This window comes from Epargyreus clarus, unplaced genomic scaffold (genome assembly GCF_041222505.1).
Source record: "Epargyreus clarus isolate Ecla_fem2 unplaced genomic scaffold, WU_Ecla_fem_2.2 ptg000026l, whole genome shotgun sequence".
NCBI classification, from domain to species: domain Eukaryota; kingdom Metazoa; phylum Arthropoda; class Insecta; order Lepidoptera; family Hesperiidae; genus Epargyreus; species Epargyreus clarus.
The window spans coordinates 636,991-656,030 of NW_027332233.1; the positions used below are offsets into that span (position 1 = coordinate 636,991).

General features: G+C 36.4%; 1 protein-coding gene and 1 non-coding gene across 2 annotated transcripts in view; both read right to left on the reverse strand.

Annotated features, from left to right (window-relative positions):
* Positions 1–19,040, reverse strand: part of LOC140753019 (uncharacterized) — a 36,631-nt gene that overhangs the window by 7,471 nt on the left and 10,120 nt on the right. The gene's annotated exons all lie outside the window — the stretch shown is intronic.
* On the reverse strand, positions 10,823–10,894 carry TRNAM-CAU (transfer RNA methionine (anticodon CAU)). The gene has a single exon. It is a non-coding gene; the product is annotated as a tRNA-Met (tRNA).

Here is a 19,040-nt window from a genome sequence, read left to right on the forward strand (position 1 = left end):
TATTAACACGCTTTTTTATCCTATAACTCTTTCATATGTCAAATAATTTTGATTTTGAATTTTCCTCAAATCGATGTTACAAAGTTCTTCTTCCGAGGCAATGATATTTAAGTAATACATCTATGTTCCGAGGCACAAAAATTTAACATCAGAAACGATTTTTACCATACACACATATATTAAAAGCACATCATGCTTCGAAGTATGAGTCACTGAAGAGTTCGACTTCTCGTAGTGACGCTGCCAGGCCAGTGCCCGGGTGACAGGCGTCAGTCGCGCTGACAAACAGCTGGCAAACGACGCGACACACCGCCGCCCTGTCATTACACCCTTCTACGTACTTTTTAATTATTTCACGACTTTTGTCAACGGGGGCTAGACAACTATCATTTATCTTTATTACCTTCAGAAAATTATTATTTGATATTGGAATTCAAATAAAGACTTCAACTTATCTTATGATTTTTTTAATGTTTGTACCAATGATTTTATAGTCCTTATAAAGTAATGTCGTCTTTTTAGATTGTGGACTGCCCATCGGTCCATTATCTCATGATCTAATTATGAATAAAATTAAAAGAAAAAAACTTTTTAAAAACAAGCTTTTATTATCTACTTGTTAATAAAAAAAGAACTAAAAAGTTAAACATTTTACCCGATGTATTAAATATTTGCGTTTTATATAAGACACATTTTTTATAAATAAAAGCGTGTTACATTGTGATTGTCAAAAAAAAAAAAACATTTCAGGTGTTATAATGCTTTTTTAATTTGTTAATTCCATCAATGGGAAATGGGTGAAATTAAGGTTGCAAGATTTCATTACAAAAACCGGACAGGTGAAACTAAATACTTTTATCTTGTAAAAAAAGACTAATATCTTTCGTTCAAGTCCTAATAGGTAATAAGCACGAACAACAGTAAGTAATACTTATGTGTTATCTAAATTCAAAGAATTACTGAGTTCAAATAAATAGAAACAAATAATAATAATATCAAATCCACTTAATTATTAATATACTACCGCTGAATATAGCTGTAAAATGAAAAGAATCCAAATGTTATCGTGTATCGTAAACTTACGTTTATTGCTAACATCTCAGTGCACTCAGGGTATTGTGTATAAATGTGTAAGCTATGGGTGCATAGTTACACACATATAAAGTAGTGTGTGTGTGTGTGTAAGGTCTGTCAGTCACGTGTCTGCGAAGTCGCTGCCTTCATAACGACCGTAATGTCCTTCGATATATTTTCATCCAATACACCACACAATGGTGCTTATGAACCAAACAAGAGCCAATGGCCACTCAATAATAATGTAAGACGTAGATTAGCGAATACTTCTAGATCGGCCTTAACAAATACGAATATATCACTTTTCAAAAACTAAGTTTACTTAAAACTTTAAATATTTAATTGATGAAATTGCAGATATAATATAGAAGAAGATGGTGAAATTAAAAGTAGCGCCACATTTTTGACACCTTGAGTCTTATTTAGATATACCTCCTTGCTTTGATCTGTTCATATGCAGAATCGCGACACAATATTAACGTACCCGGTAACGATTCGGTATAAAAACGTACTTGCATTTATTTTTGTTTACTTGAAAAAACAAATGCATTTTATTATGCTTTTTTCTAGCCTTTTATCATTTACCATCTTTTAACCATTCTACGTCAAAGAAAAGTTTTAGTAAAATTAGTTTGTATTTGGTAACCCATATGAGAGTTACCTGCCTAACTCTACATTTTGGAATAAAGTGACCCTTGCACTGTACTTTCGCAGTCGGACCTACTTACTTGAAATTAATCATAACCCCTGTTAATCTTTTTCCAGCACGGACCCCTAAATACTAAGTTATAATTCTATTTTTTTGAAAATAGAAACCAATTTGTGCATTTTGAAAGCTTTACTTACTACCCACGTAAATAAAGGTCTGAAGTAACTTTACTACAAATATACCAGCGATACAAAAAAGCCAAACGAAATTCCAAAAAAAAACGAAGTGATAAGCGAACAATAGAATTAGATCCGTTGAAGTGTTTGAGCGGCGCACATCGCGACGTCGTCAAAGGCTGACGTCCGAATAACGACGTCGACATCGATCCGCCACCTTCGCCGTGCTGCCGGCTTGCTGGGACAACGTACTTCCAACTATGGCTACGTATACGATGGAATGAGTCTCGTACTTTTTAGAACTAGGGGATTTGAAACTTTCTGTGGGAATTAAATGTATTTATTTATATACAAAAAAATATTTAGTAAGCAGTGATAGAATAAGTATGAACATTGGCTTCACACGCTGAGCGTCTAGGGTTCAAATCCCAGAAGTTATGTGGGCGATTAAATTTTTTATGACATGCTTTAATGTCGAAAGAAAACATCGTAAGAAAAACTGGGACATTAAAAAAAAGGTACCTATCTGAAACCTAATAATACTTGCATAATGGAATATGGCCTAATCGTTCTGTTTTTGGACGGAAACCCCTGCCCAGTGGTAGGACAGTAAAGTGTTGATGATGATTATAAATATGTATAATTGTATACCCATCTGATATCTAACTTAATCCTGGTTGTTCCTGCAATATCTCGCAAGATCACGCAATGAAAAACCGGGAACAGGCTACAATTAGCACATTAATCAATTCTTCAATTACACATCAATGGTCGCGGGTAGATTACGAACAGTTGCAGGCGAGGTTCTATGCGCGGTGCATTCTTCAGGCGCCCATAAATCGACCGGCCCCGCCTAAATCTAATGGGAATTATAATTGATTCCCTCCCAAGCTGGTGGGTATTTAATATTGCTTATCGTAAACAGACGGACAAACTGGTCAATCCATAATATTTTCTTAATGTGCCCATGGTGGTATTTATGGTAATTTTACAGAAAAAGCAAATGGTCAGTTGAAACTCAACAACTATTTCTGCTTCGTTACAATAATATTAGACTTCTATGGTCAAGTGTGATCAAACAGACGTACTGAAAAAGTCCAAAAACCTATCATGCATCACAATCTTAGACTTCATAAGCAGTAATGCTTTACGAGCGACCACAGATAGGAATCATGTTCTATATGGGGTTTCCTATGAATGGAACACATGCATGCATGTTTACATATATTACATAAAAATACTTCAAATATGGCTATAGTATAATGGTTGCAGTACTTATCGTCATTCGTCCACGACCTCGATTGCTTGGACCAGACACATTGAAAATTCCAAATTAGTCCTCGGAGACAGTTGCGACCTGTCGATTAGCTATCACGTTATCAAATTAATTACAATTGCATGTCATGCAAGTAGATAATATGTAATAGCTACCTATATAAGATCAGACGCCACTCTTTATTTTATTTTTATTTTATACCACAATAACAAATGAATACGAAATAAAATGAAATTTTAATCATTTTGGTAAGTAGATTTCGACAAACATTGATTTATTTACATTAATTAGCTAACAAAAAGTTAGCGAAGTAGACGCATCAGTCAGTCTGCGGGCGTCCCGCGGGACTGGCCGATTCATTAGACGTGCCGGACTGTCCCACGTACGGTGTCGGAACACTCGAAAGGCCGTATGATCTATTGGTGCTCTGAGATTTCAACTCGGTTATTAGCATTATTTTAAGATAGGTGTCCAAAATAGATTTAAAAACAATAGCAATTTAGTATAACATTGTCTCTACAAATAATGCCAAGTATACAGTGTTACAAAATATACCTAGAGCATGTTCTTTTTAACTAGCATCGAAATTTTATAATTTCCAGCAGAAACTGTGTTTCGATCTTTGGTAGGCAAAACATTGAATAGTTAAAATTTTCCTTATGCGTCTGGTCTCTAGAAAAATAAGTCAAATTGAGGATGACAGTCAACGTCTTTACAAAATAGAGTTTTTTAAGGTAAATAAATTGATGTCTTGAATACGATGATACTTAAAAACAACCTGTATAGTGGGTATAGTTTAGACGAGTGAACTTACTAGTGAACTGAGTGAACTACAATAAGTGGAGTAATACCATGAAGAGTTTAGTTAGTCATTCCCTAGCAATCCCAGCATACCTTACCATTGTGAAGCAACTTCAACTAAAGTTTACGATTAGGCAACATGACGGTTCACTCTGAGCTCCAGCTTCGCTAAAGGCGATTGAAAATGACAAACTGAGTACAGAACAAGCTTGTGTAAAGGTGTTATAGATGGCTTATTAAGTCGGTACGCTGTTCCAACTTAGACAGAGCGGTCAAAGAGTTGTTGATGGGCGCATTGCGTGCGCGACTTATGCGAAATCCAATGGATTTATTGAAAACCATTCGTGTCTTGATAATTCTGAAGCTATGTATCGTACCAATTATAGTGAAGAGGAATTTTAATAGATTAATGGATGATTGTAAGATATAGAGTTCAAAGTGTGGTTTAATAGGTACAGGTAAAATTTGTCATGGTACGTGCAAAGCTACGTTTTGCCTCGTGGCTTGCTTGCGCTACTGTGTTGTATGTGTAAAGTTACATGAGAGATTCCAACTTAGGCCTCCGTTGGTATGATCAACTTCAATAAAGAGTCCTGTTCTATTTACAATAAATAATAAAAGTTAACTCCAATTTATTCTATTGGTAATTGGAATACATACATCACATACTGGAAATATCTCTTGCGTGTTTCAACTTTATTATTATCATTTGAAGAATCCTGTGTATTCTTCCTTTCTCTGGATTCTTGGCGTATGTAGTATTAATTACATAGTTGCAATCCTTCTTATATCAATGCTGACCATATGTCCCCACTAAGATAGTAGGCTTTGAGTCGGTACACTCTACAAACCGATCAAATGTTGCAGAAAGTTAAGGGACATCTGTCAAGCCTTGCCAGTTTTTTTCTAACTGCTCATCCTCCAACCATCCTCCTCCCATTGGTAACAACAGAGAACGACAGTTTAGCACGTTGTCCGAAGCACGAAAGACGCATGTAAAGATAGAGCTCACCGATCCACTACCGAACGCCAGGACATTGCTTAACTTTATAAATCAGCTACGAGGTCCATATAGGCGGCAGAGTCAGTTTTCGTAGTGACACATACCTACGCAGAAACAATATTGCAATCAAGTCGATATTTGCTTAATAAATAAACCGGCTGGCACTTCGCAAGCTACACGATGTCCCCTAAGTTTTAAAGCCGTAAATTGAGATCGTCCATAATCAAGTACCGAGCTCCCCGGGAAGTCGTCATACAGACAAATAATTCTTTCGTTTGTCCGTCGTAATGGTTTATTTTATCCTTATACGCTCCTATTAAGCTCCTCGCGTATATCGTCCGTCTTGTCGTTAAGTACTTACCCATGAATAATATTAACCTCACTCATTCTCATCTCGTCGGAGCGCCGATAAAAACAAATATAGACGCGTCGTCGCTAATAAAGAAATGACGTTTATCGTAAGGCCGTACGGGCGACAATCGTCACGACAGGTGCGCCGGGTCAGGGGATAAGGAACGCATCAATTTCCACAAATCCGTGTCAAGATTCGAACGTGACTTTAAAAAAGCAACCCTCCTGACGCGCTTTATAAATAAGTCAGTTCCACGATTATTTATTGGACGCCGCGCGAGCCAGCCTCCGCCGCGGTTAACGATGACGAATACGAGATACGTTTGTAAAAACCCCTTTTCAGTTGACGCGTGATATATTCCCGGGCATGCGCTTATAAAGAACGCGGCGGGGTGCGCTCGCGCAGCGTAGTGATTGGCCGGCGTAATGACCGCGCGCGGACGTTCGATACCGCGCGCGCCTGACGCGGAGTAATGATGGCAGTGCGGGTAAACCAATGACGGATAGGCGGCCCTCGCGGCCCATTGTGCGGGTAATATACTTGTAGCCGATACCGATCTGTGGTAACGTGAACTGGCAATGCGTTCTCGCCTTTGTTGCCGAGATGAGCGCGCCGCTGATAACTCCATGACGGACGCATGCGCAATAGCCGGCCGTGCTTCACTCATGAGAATGCATTTAACTGAAAATGTATAATAAGGCAAGAAAATGCACAGGCAGTAAATATACTTGTATACGTACGCACAGATATTCCATAGCTTAAGAGTAAGTAAACAAAGTTCTAGGGACAACCGCAGATGACTCTACCCTACCTACCTACTACTTGAGAACTAACTGAAAATAACTCGTGTCAAGCTGTCAAAGCAGAAAGGATATCGTGTGTGTGATGGATGCGTTAAATATAAAAAAAATTGTGTCAAAAAATTGTGTCAAAATTACAAAAATAGATAGAGGTTTCGCGTAAAGGTAGACCACTTTACCCTTAATTTAAACCCATGCACAGAAAGTGGAGTTAAAAGATTAGAATAAAGCTCATTCATAATATAATCAACGGAAATCTCAAACGTTCAATGCATTTTGCACAATTTTGAATTGTGACAAATTGGGTGTCCCGGGACATTAGTAATGAATCAGTCAATCCCGGGAGACGCATCCATTGACCAACGTCCACAGATTAGGAGCAAAGTTTCATTTGGGACATGCGCTTAGTTAGCATGTTTCAAGGTATCCAAAACTCTATGCATATTTAGGAATATTCTAGTGTTAATGAAAGTTGAAATCCAAAATAGCAGTTGCTATAAACAAGTTACAGGTTTTAGTAGTTTTATACATAGAAGTTTTTAAAATTATTTTCCAAAGTATCAATTCACATTTATGTGAGGAGTGAGGACCGTTACCTACAAAATGATAATGCACATGGCCGGTAGATGCTTTTGCTACTACCTGCTACTACCTGAGCCTAAACAGACTGTAATCAAATTTGGTCTTTAGAATAAATATCTTTAAGACTAACCACAGAGCATGCGGAGTTTACGTAACAACTAACATAAAAAAGCAAATTAACAACCAACGAGATCAAACACCTATAAAATAAGGTTATTTAAATGTTTTGCACACAGTCAAAAGTTAGTCTGAAAGTCACCCCCACAGCCACACAGCAGAGCACACAAACGCGGCATAGACAGATAATTGCATACAAGAAAATCGCTCCCTCAAGAATGGAGCGTTTCGACTCCATTACCCGCGCGTCATGCAAGATTTATGTTTAATTGAAATCCACCAGTTTATTGTGCCACCACTGATTTACGAGCGCGTCCCCGCCGCAATAACTGATTGACTATTTAAATGATGTACTATTATCGATCCGTAATAATCGTAATGGCTTACATTTACATATTGATTTGCTGAAACCTTATATTCGTGTTTGTAGCTTTGGTGACCGTGTGACATTTATGATCGAGGGTAAGACAAACATAAGTTACTGATCTTGAAATATATGTTAGAAGGCGTACTGAAAGTCTGACTACACTGGTTGTTTCATTGTGATATGGAAGAAATACCTATAGAATGGCGAATATTGGATAAATATTATGTACCTCATAACCAGATGGACTGACTGAAAGAAGACAGTAGGAAATACTTAATTAGAGGAGAACAGGAAACACCAACCATTGACAAAAACCTACGATTGCAGAAACCCCACATCTTAATTAATCGTTGGAGAAAGCCTTAGGGCAGGCAAAACAACAAATTATGTGTCCGAAAATATAATAGGTATTTGCCTCCTTATGTGGGTTACATACATAAGGTACTTAGGAAGAGTATAATTGTACCTATGAGCACTTATGATTCCTATTACGACCTATATTGACGAAACCTAAGGCTACATTCACTTTCGTTGGCGAAGTGTATATTGGTAGTCATCATCCTGTGAAATCTGTTGCAAATAGTTAACGAAATATTGGACATTATCTACAAAAACAAGCCTAGTTTTCTTTCTAACTGTGGGAAATAAAAAGGCAATATTTATCACCACTCAATAGGCAAGTGTGTCTGTTTATGCAAATGGGGCGATTACCGCCCTTAAGCTGAGTAGTCCGACCTGCCCAGATTCTACGTACTGATACAAACAATACATTATTTAACTCCGTTCGTGTGTAACCGTCTATGCAAGACTCTATGTATATTTAACGTTTGTTTCAGGAGCATTTTTACCGACTTCTCAAAATAATCTATTCGTCGTAAATATTTCTGATACGTGACATAGGTGTTGTAAGAGAGACGAGGCATTCAAACTAAGTTCTCAGGACGAGCAAATAGCCTAGTGCTTGAAACTCAGTCGGGATGTCCGAGGTTCGAATCGCAGGCACCCACCTCTGCTTTTGGAAACCATCGTGAAGCAAGCCAGAAAGTTCTTTCTAAGTCTGCCAATTCACACTTGGTCAGCGCGGTAGATTATGGCCTAAACTAGACCAAACCCGTGGCCCGTCTTAGGGCAGACCCGTGCCCAGCGGTAGGGCACTTATGAGTTGACGCGAATAGCAATACATTTGTGCCCGAACTCATATAAGCCTTCAATCCCATTTGCGCTTGATTACAATTTTTTCTAAGCAGTTATAACCACTTACCAGGTACCTAGAGTGTATGATCATCTCTCCCCTCAATTTCATAAAAGGGGACATAGTTCTTTTGTTATCGAACTAAAATAAAAATAGTACATAACTGGAATATCGCAATGAAGTGTCGAAATAATTCCATGTGCTAGATATTTGCACATCTATCACTTCATGTACATATCTAAGTACCTGTCAGTCAAGTATCGTAGGAATTTTCCCCACATTTAATGCAAATTGCCTTTTGATAATATAACCGAAAATAACCATTTAGTACTTTTCCGTCTAATTCTAGTTACGGTTATTCCGGTCATGGATATAATTAACTGAATTTAGGGCACTCGTAAATAGCTAGCTAAAAATAAATAATATGTAGGGTGTAGTGAGGTTTGTATTTACTTTTGTAATTAAAGAATAAAATTGATATATCGTTTTATTAATTTTATTATATTTATTATATAATGTTGCTAACATAACAATGTTTATAATGGTATAGGTACTTTAAGTTTTAAATGTTGTAGAACCTATATATTCCGACCGTAGAGGTTCCACAGCTGCACTTATATGTACATTAAGCAATTCGTGCGTTTCAGGGGAAGATTGTGGAATTGTGGATGCCTGCTGACTTACTCATGACGTCATGACGCGACCACCGTAGTCAACAGGAGTGCCAGACGTTTCAGGCAATATCCCTATTCTATATGAGCGCCCTTGAACATTTGATACAGATTGAACATCTAATACATAGGTATGTCTAAATTAGATGTTCATGGGCGTCATTGATCATTTACTGTCAGTTGGATTACATTCTCGTATGCTACTTCGTTCTTATAAAAAAAGTTAAAACAAGTCATACAAACAAAAATTAACTGCTTACTAATAGTTAAGCGAAGAAACAAAATTAAAATCAATTTACATCTAAATATTTCTAAAATTTATGATAGATTTTAACACTTCTCTTAAGAATCGAGAGCATATCTCGGAAGTTAGACAAACCCGCGTTACTTTTACTATCTCGAGATACAGGCAACATGCTAATATTTATGTACTTATCTGGATTATTCTAATTTGTAATTAACGTGTCTCCAGTATTGCAGTACTAATTACATACCACTCACTACTAGCAACTTCACTGTGCCTATATATATCTATGTTCGTTTTCCTCAATTTAACAAATTCTTGTAGTTCTTCGTTTTATTTTTGAAAGTAGTTATTATATTGGTTACGTCTAAAAACGTGTCATAATACTTTTTACAGTAAAATATTTTTTAATATTGAAAAAATGTGCAAAACGTATTTTCCGTTTATTTATATATTTGCCTATCTTGTTATTTTTTTGTATAAAAATTTGTATATGGATTTAAATCATTTATTATATCTGTTTAAACGAGTCATTACAAATGGTCTGTCAATATTCAGTGCGAACGAGAGAACTCGTATATTATATCTTACGTAAGTAAATTACAGTTATAACGTTTTTAAGCTTTGATTAATATTTGTTATTACATATTTATTAATCATACTGCCGCGTTGTTTAAACGGTAACTAAAGGTTAATATCAATCGTCAACACCAGGTGGGATAGAAATCCTAGCGGATAGCCGCTAGGGCAAGTGCGTTGTTGCTTATTACCTCTGCGTACTTAGTTGAAACACATTGAAGTACGACACAGTCAAATTTTATAGGTAATCATACGTAATTATAAGTCATAAGCCTTATTTAACAAAGTTGTGAATTTTCATACTTCATCTTCCACCCTCTATTTTTAAGGTTAAATTTTCGAATCCGTTATAAGGGTCTATTCGTTCTGCCTCCGAAAATTTTCATCTTTTAGTATAGGTGGGTACAACAAATTTCGTTCAGCAATACAGTAGGTACGGCAGTCTTGTTAAACACTATTAAAATTACAAGGTATTATAAATTTAGTACGGTTCTAAAATATTTTCTTAGTTTTAATCGAGTATTAATAAAATAAAGTATTTATTGGCAGTCTACATTCTAAAGCAACACTATTTGGCACTGTTGACGAAGCGCCTGTGTATTCAACGGTGTCGTAAACTTAGTTTACCAAACGTCGCCGATAGATGGCGCTACGGGTTACGTTCATATGTTTCACCATACTGATAGTAATGAAAAATTGTATGTTAGGAATTTAATAAAATACATCATTTTATTATTAATGACACAAAATATTACTATAGAATTCAATAAATAATATTACGTGATTCAAAGAAATAAGTGATAGTTAGAATTTTAATATTTGTTACGTATTAAAAAAAAAATATGAAAAATTAAAATAATGTAATATGAAAAAATTGTAAAAATAATTTAAGACTATTTATAGGCAAAAAATATAAAGTTAAAACAAAAAAAATTTTTTTAGCAGAGCGTGGTTTCGATCCACGGACCTCTGGGTTATGGGCCCAGCACGCTTCCACTGCGCCACTCTGCTCTTGACGAGTGATTTGAAATTGTGAATTAGGTTTGTTTGTCAGCAAATCGATGATATGTTCCGATTACTTCCGATGAAAACAATTTTACTTACATAAAATATTTTGTTTACTTTTTTTTTTTTTTTTTTAACGAAGAATCCCTCTTTATTTAATTCGAATATGATACAATTATTATGAAATATACTTAAACTAAATTTAAAACAAATATAAATAAAAATATTTACAGTAATCAAAAAAATAACTAAAACTATAATAAATAAAATAAATGAGCCAGATCGCTGCCCCGCGGTAGTGTACCCAAGACCAGCATTACCTCGTTGTATTGCCAAACTTATTTGTTGACCGAGGTAAGCTTATACTTATACTTTTGTTTACTATATTTCACATATTATTATATTAATATAGAATATTTATAATTACTTATATATTTTTGCGTAATAAAAATCACTGATGTCTTCGATTTTATTCATTTACTTCTTGATAGGAAACTATTTTTATGCTTAGGTACATATATGTAATAAGAATTTAAATAGGTTTATAAATTATAATTAGTAATGTAGTTGTTTTAACTCTATCTTACTTAGGCACCTTAGTTAATGAAATAGAACGTCAGATATTTGGATACGAAAGTACGTTTAAGTATTTATCATTCACAGTTTTAATCGAAATTAAAAACGTTGCAAAATGTCGCTTGACTGTACTTACATATTGAATATTGGTACAATAAAATAAAAAGCCGGTGTATTGTCGGCGGCGCGCGCTGATGTGCTTATTAACGGAGAAAATTGAAAATTGACTTCAGCGGATGATTGGCAAGGGAATTAGCTGATGTTGGCTGGATGCAATTTTCCCGCGTCTTTGTTTGCGTTTTAAAAAGAAAACCCGCGCATGACGTTGATCCATCATTTTGGCGCGCTAGTGAGAATATTTTTAATCTAGGTAAGTTATCCTGTGAGAGTTTGTTCTAATAATTTAAAAAGAATATAAAGCTTGGGTACATTTTGCATGAGAACATAAATGTATTTTATTTACCTACAGATTGTCCTTTATGTGGAATAAATAACTGATAACTACTAATACCATCATCCTAATATTATTGTTAGAAACTTTTAAAAATTAAGAATCAAATATCTTGCAAAAAATACAATTAAAACAAATTAAATAAATGTAAATAGTTAAATTAAAATACCATAAATTGATGTCTTATCATTTTAGTGCGACATTAATTACAGTAATGAGTGTGACAAAAATAATTTCGTTAAATAATACTCAATTAAATATTTTTTTGATAAAATAATGTAACTGAATAGTTAGTGCTTCGTAAAAATACTTTGTACGAAATTCAATATATTTATAGGCAGGTACCTATTGCTGTAATATACGCAACGTAATGAAGTTAAGAAAATATGAAAATTCCATGCTTATCTGTAAGTAACTGAATGGCACGAACAATTTGAACCTTCAATAATTTCAGCAAAATCTAGCTGCCGTGAAAAGAATCGAAGCAAGACAGATGAAAAAACATACCTATTCACAGATAAGTGATTATTTAAAAATGTTTCACGTTCGATTGTTAGGCTCACGTACCGGCAGCGCCCCTGGCGGCGGCGGCCCAGCTGTGTCCCAGCTCCCTATTACACCTTTATTATTGTCGCGATATTTCCAATATTTTCGCCATCTCATTACTCGACGCGTTGACGGCGCTAATCCGTCGGGAGACGCGCCTTAATGGAGGTGATCATGTGTCCTAACGCGTAACGTATTGAAACATGACGTATTGCCTCCACCTCTGGGATTCGGCGTTAATAAACAAAAAAAAACATTCGACAGACAACGTAGCAACGCGCAATAATTTCTGGAACGACAGCCCAATGATAAATCAAGGCGACTGAGAAGAAATGCCAATAAATATACCGCCGAAATCCAATAATTACGAGCCAATGAGCCGGCCGGCCACAAATCAACACGCGGACGGACGGACGCGCATACTAATGTCTTATCCTAACATCAGATTAAAAACATCAATACTTGTCAATAGAGGTCGCCTCCCACGTAATTATAGCCAAGAATATCCCGGGGAGGCTCAGAGGCCGGCCGAAAAGGATTAACGTATATCAAGTTGGTTATAATTGAAGGAATCGATTAAATGAAGAGTATTAATTGGTGATGCGCCCGCGCCGATGCGATGCGGATCGCCCGTAATGTAATATCCGCCTCACGTCCGAGGCCGCGAGGTACGTGCGTTCGACATATTTGTCCAAATGATTAGTTTGCCATCTATTTTGCTCTTGTGTGGGAATGAGTATATTCTCACAACGTACTTACAACTCGTTTGTCGATAGCTCGTCGTTTTGTCGATAGCTTAAGACAATCGTGACTATTCATGTTCATATTATGCTGGACCTAAGCGCTTTTATAATTTGATTAGTCATGTTCTGCCCACTCCGAACAAAGCTTAAAACAATAAGCGCTGAAAAGTTTCAGCAAACGATACGTATTCATATCTAGGCGTCAATAACTTTTAATTCGCAGCGTTTAGCAAAACACCACTCGCGATTAACACGGTTAATTCGCAATTTAAAAACCGAACAAACAAATGTATGTAAATTGCGCAACTCTATGTAAAAGCCGACGATAACCTTGCCAAGGTAAGCGCGAGTCGGTTTCGTTTCAAAGTCGACTTTATATCTGGGAGATTGGGAGGCGCGGGGCGTATCGATGCGTTGTCGGCTCGAAGTGAACTCGAAACAAGCACGTTCAGAAACTGCTTACACGAATTAGCGCATCAAAACGGGCGCAGGGGGCGAAATTAGAAAACTCTGCCTCCCTGCCCCCCGCGGTCGTTCCGCACGTCATAAACTGACAATTTACGATAACGCCGGGATTAGCCTGTTTGTCTGTTATGCATTCGAGTACGGAGCGAGGCGGGAAGGGTAGCGCGGAATTGTTTCGCATTTGCATGCGCAGCCAATCGACAGATTGATCAGCTCAGCTGCCGAGGTGAGAATAAGTGGATCCCGTTTTCTCTTATATCTTGGATGAGATAACTCTATCGTAATGACTTCCCGTATAAATGGAAGTGAAAGGGAAATTCTTAAAACATAAGCGTACAGACGTGACCTGTCTATTTTATTATCTTAGTTAAAAAGTACAAAGGTATTACCTATCCTTTATTTTTGTGTAAAATAAGCAAGCAATTGCAAATGCTTACAATTACATATAATCACATGTAGGTACCTACCTAAGAGTTACCTACCAGTTTAATGAAACTGGTAGGTTGAAACAATTACCAACATTTGAAATATAGCTAAAATTTCGATTAAAATGTATGTAATAAAACATATCTTCAATTATGTTGATTATTGTGGATACATAATATATATTTTTGCCACCACCATCCCATTAGGCGTCTAGCGTAATGTTTAAGACAAGCAGATGGCGTTAAATTAATTAATTTTCGAATCGCCTTATCAAAGAATTAAGGTCTCAATTGGAATATCGAATCTGCATCCATATGCTGCTCATAAAAAATAACTCGGACCACCCCTTTCCGATCGCCCCAAGTATTACCTACTCCGATATCAAGTTTTCGTGCCTTTAGTTCATAATTAGAGGCTTATTTTTTTATAAACATATTAAACTTTATTACACTAAAATTCCAAACGAACTGTAGGAAGATAAAAAAATAATTTATTTATGTTACGACAATATAATATCCAATTCATTGTTTTCAAAAGTGTCATTTAGAATTTTGACATTATAAAATTTTTACGACCCGATACTTTTTATATTATACGTTTACTCGAAAAAATGCTCATCTAGAATTGAAATGTCAACATTTTATCGTAAAATTTAATAACCTTCGCCTGTGCTAAAGCCCGATCTCTATGTAGAGTCATTAAGCTTACACGGCATCCATGCTTCATATGCTACCCCATAAAAATTAACTATGGCCACCCCTTTCCGGACCTCTCTCGTATATTACATGTTTTCTATGATAGCGCAGTTCTTACTAACGTAACACTATAAATATCATTATTGTGTAAATATAGTGAAAAATATTATTTTGTACTAGAAAAAATATCTACTTAATATGACATTTATATACTTAAGTATATAATTTTGATTGTTATGAGTTTAAGAAATTATTCGCTTACGGACTAAAGGACCTTCGTAATGTTTTATGTTTATCATTTGTCCTAATAATAACATTTATTGTGTTTTTAAAATAATACTGATTATTTTTTAATGTTTTATTTAATAAACATCTCGATCTGAAAGTGTACATTTCGAAGTACAATAATTATTTTAAGGTTCAAAGAGTTTTTATGCTTTTTAAGGACAAACTAACTTGGTAGATGTTAGAGTATGTTCTGAATGTTTAGTGAATATTAATGAAATACAAATACAAATACAAAGTCTTTATTTGTAGAATAAGGTGTATACATTGGTGTTACAGTCAAGAATTTTCGCTCATTCTGCCATAAATGGCGTACAAATATAATTTTAAGTCGTTTTGTATTTGTTGTTGAACTCATGACACGTTGTACCTATGTACCTATAAGGAAGTGTATTCCTTATAGGTACATGCCAATCTGATTCCAAGTTTGATCTTCAGCCAGGTAGACTTTTGATAAATTAATTAGGGGACTGTTTTTATCTGAAAATTTGGTTACTTATCTGGATCTGCTTATAATATAGGAAATATTAGGTAAGTATTTTACTTGGTATGTTATATGTTTTGTAACATATATTTATAGGATACTGCACATCGAAAGAGCATTAGAAATAAACAAAGCTTCTAGTGCAAACTTTTATCCTAAAGTTCTTAATATCTCTCCGGAGGACGCGAGGACTCTATGTAGAGTCATTAAGCGTTACAACGGCACCCATGTTTCATATGTTGCCCATAAAAATTAACTATGGCCACCCCTTCCGGGCGACTCGAATTTCACGTGTTTTCTCAATATTTCACCCAATATTGGTCATTATTTCTACGTTAGGAGATAATTTGGTACTGAACTAAGCAAAATGAGTTTTGGATCTAGGTAAGCTTAATAAGGAAATAGAAGAGTAGGAACTGTTATTTAGTTTTTGCTCTAGCGAATGTTTGGAGGCATTTTTATTTTTTATAACATATTGTATTTGTACTAAAAACACGAGTTAATAAATTGAAATGAAATGTAATAAATGACAATTTATATTCCTTAGCAGTATCTAATCTTATACATTGACGTCTTTAATTTTGTTTCTACTTAGGTATTACGTCTTTTTGTTTAATCGATGATTCTCTCTATTACAGAAACACTTCAACTAAGTGTTTCTGTAATAGAGAAAAGCAGTGTAACGCTCAAACCGATGTATAGAAAACAATTTCGAACAAATACCACTTAAAATTGAACGTAAGAACAATAAACGATGTCAAGAAATGCCTCCCATTCATACGAGCTCATTGGCATTCACCAAAACAATTGTGTCCGTAAGCAGAACTGCCACTAATTTCTTAAGGGCGACTCGCAACCGCACTCCGTGAATAATTGCCGCGTTAAAAGAAAACCCAACGAATCTCGCGATTAGCATAAAAACCATCTAAACAGACCGCAGGAAGCGTCGCCTTCCTTCCGCAATATTTGTGAAAAAATTACACACTTCCGTCCGACATTTTGTCTACAGCCCGCGACTAAAGTAACAAATGTTAATTGCAAACGGCGAAATAAAATTCTAAGTAATTAATGAAGCGAATGCGAATTGAACGCCATAAGAGGGGCTTGCTGCAACAAAGGTGCAACGGGGTGGTCGGATAAATATGTTTTAATAATAAGTACGGATACAAGGTACATGATTAAGTAATAACATTTTTGTTCGATTAATGATATACAACCACTAGGTTCCACGCCGTGAAATAAGGCTTGTTCCTAAGGGCGAGACATTTACCTATACAAGACATTTGAACTATCTCAGCAATGCATCTATGATTGATTTCAGGGAGGATTCAAATCTTATCTGGGATTAATAACATATATGCAGAGTCAATGGCCACTTACCATATAAGATTCTTTGGTACTTTTAAAACCTTATATGAAAGTATCATTCTTAATTGATATGTACACGAGAGCTTGACTAGATTTGATTAAGTTAATGTAAACTTTACTAAACTACTCACGTAATATATGAGTTCATTCGTGCTCATAAATTTAGAAGTTTTGTATATGACTGTCTCGTCTTAAGTACCTACCTACAACAACGAGTTAAACAGTTTACTGGAATAGGGACGCTAAGTGCCATGAACATTTAAGAGTTCGAATGTCATTTGGCATTTAGAAACTTAACATTTACAAACTTTTTAATTGATGATCAGTGGAAATATTTGCTTGTTTGTGCGATTTTATATTCGATTATTGTGATAACGGGGTAAGTTGTGGAGCTATTAGTTCGAACAGAGGGCGCGATGGGCGGCTCGTTGGGCCGACAGAAAGCAGACACGTCGCGCCGTTAAAATTCGGAAATAATTTCGCCGCAAGCCCCAGCGTCGAACACTCCAGACATCTGTTCCGATTCGCAATAAACGTAGACGGCAGCAGAAACATAGAATTTTATCACGGCCCTGTCCATCATAAAGCATCCCTCGCTGGGGAGAGGGGGCGCATAAAAGTTTACAGGCATTCGGCTAATAAATCGTGTCAAATAAATAAGTGTTGAGTCGGTCGGCGGCATATTGATTCGTCATGTGCCGCCTTAGAGCGGGGTGCGGGGGCCGGGCGGCGGGGCCGGGTGGTCATAAAGGTGCGTAATGGCCGCCGTCGGAAGACAGCGCAGTGGCGCGCATCGATTAGCGCTCGCCGCCGCGTCAGCCGCCGACGCAACGAACACTTCACTCACTTCACTGCCACACTCGCCCTTCTCTTTGCTGTCTTTACCCTTTAGCTTTCAAAACTTTTTAAGTTAACGTGGTGGAGTTCTTCGTTCGGTTGCAATACCACCACACCAATGTCGTCTTTGTGAGTGTAGAGCTGACATGTTACGGATTGAAGGGTGTGGTAAGGCACACATACTTACAATGGGCCATTTGAACTTAGTCGTCAGGGATAACAATGCAGCTCTACAGCCTTTATTTACTTTGGTGACAATTGTTCATGAACTGCCGTGGTCATTTACCCTCGGGTTCGTTTTTTTTTGGGTTTATTCGGGTTCGTTATTTCAATCGTCAAGAAATCTTCATCTGGGTGGATATCACTGACGTTAACATTTTCAAGCTTACAAAACATAAACTACCGTACATCGACACCCGTCAAACTCACCAGATGGCGGTAGTTGTAGCGATTGTAATAAAAATTAGTTGCATCAAAGCCGCTAATAGTCATATTTATGAAAGGTGCATAAAACATTGCACATTCTGATAAAGCGCGATAGTGTCGGTCTTAGTTAATAAGTGCCGTAAATCATAACGCAAGCCAGCGCAAGTGTTTCGAAATATAACCTGTCAATATTGTAAATAGCCGTGCATAATGTTACTTCTACGGGTGATCGCGGGAGGGTTCTCAACTCTGCGTGTTTTTGCCTCTTAAATCTTCGGATATCTAATTTATTTTGTTTGGCTGCAACAGTTTATGTCCCACAGTTGGGACGCAGGTTGTTCTCACAACTGGGAGGCCTGGAGCTTTACAACTACGAGTACTAAGTTAGGGGGCATCGGGTTAGTGGACAACCCTCGTGCAGATTTTTAAATTGTTCCCCGACTTAGTGATTGTTAACTAACATTAACAGTAGGCATCGACGACTTAAGGTGCTCTCTGAATCGGTCACCTATTCATTTCTTGAATACCTTGGACGTTCCATAAATTTGTGGGCCCGTTATTAATAAGTCAACTTATCCAATTTAAGTCTACCAAAGATCAAAATTTTGGCAAAATATTGGATAAATTGATTATTATTAATTACCGGCGTAGATCAATTAGGATACCTACTTAAAATGTACCTACCTACGAATACGCGCTTCATTTAAGCATTCATTGAATAAAAATATTACTTATGTAATTTATGACGTAACAAATTATAACACTAAATTACAATATCATTACGAAGACACGATTGTTTGAGATTTCCAATTACATTAACCGACTGGTCCCGCAGAGGGACTAGGCAGGT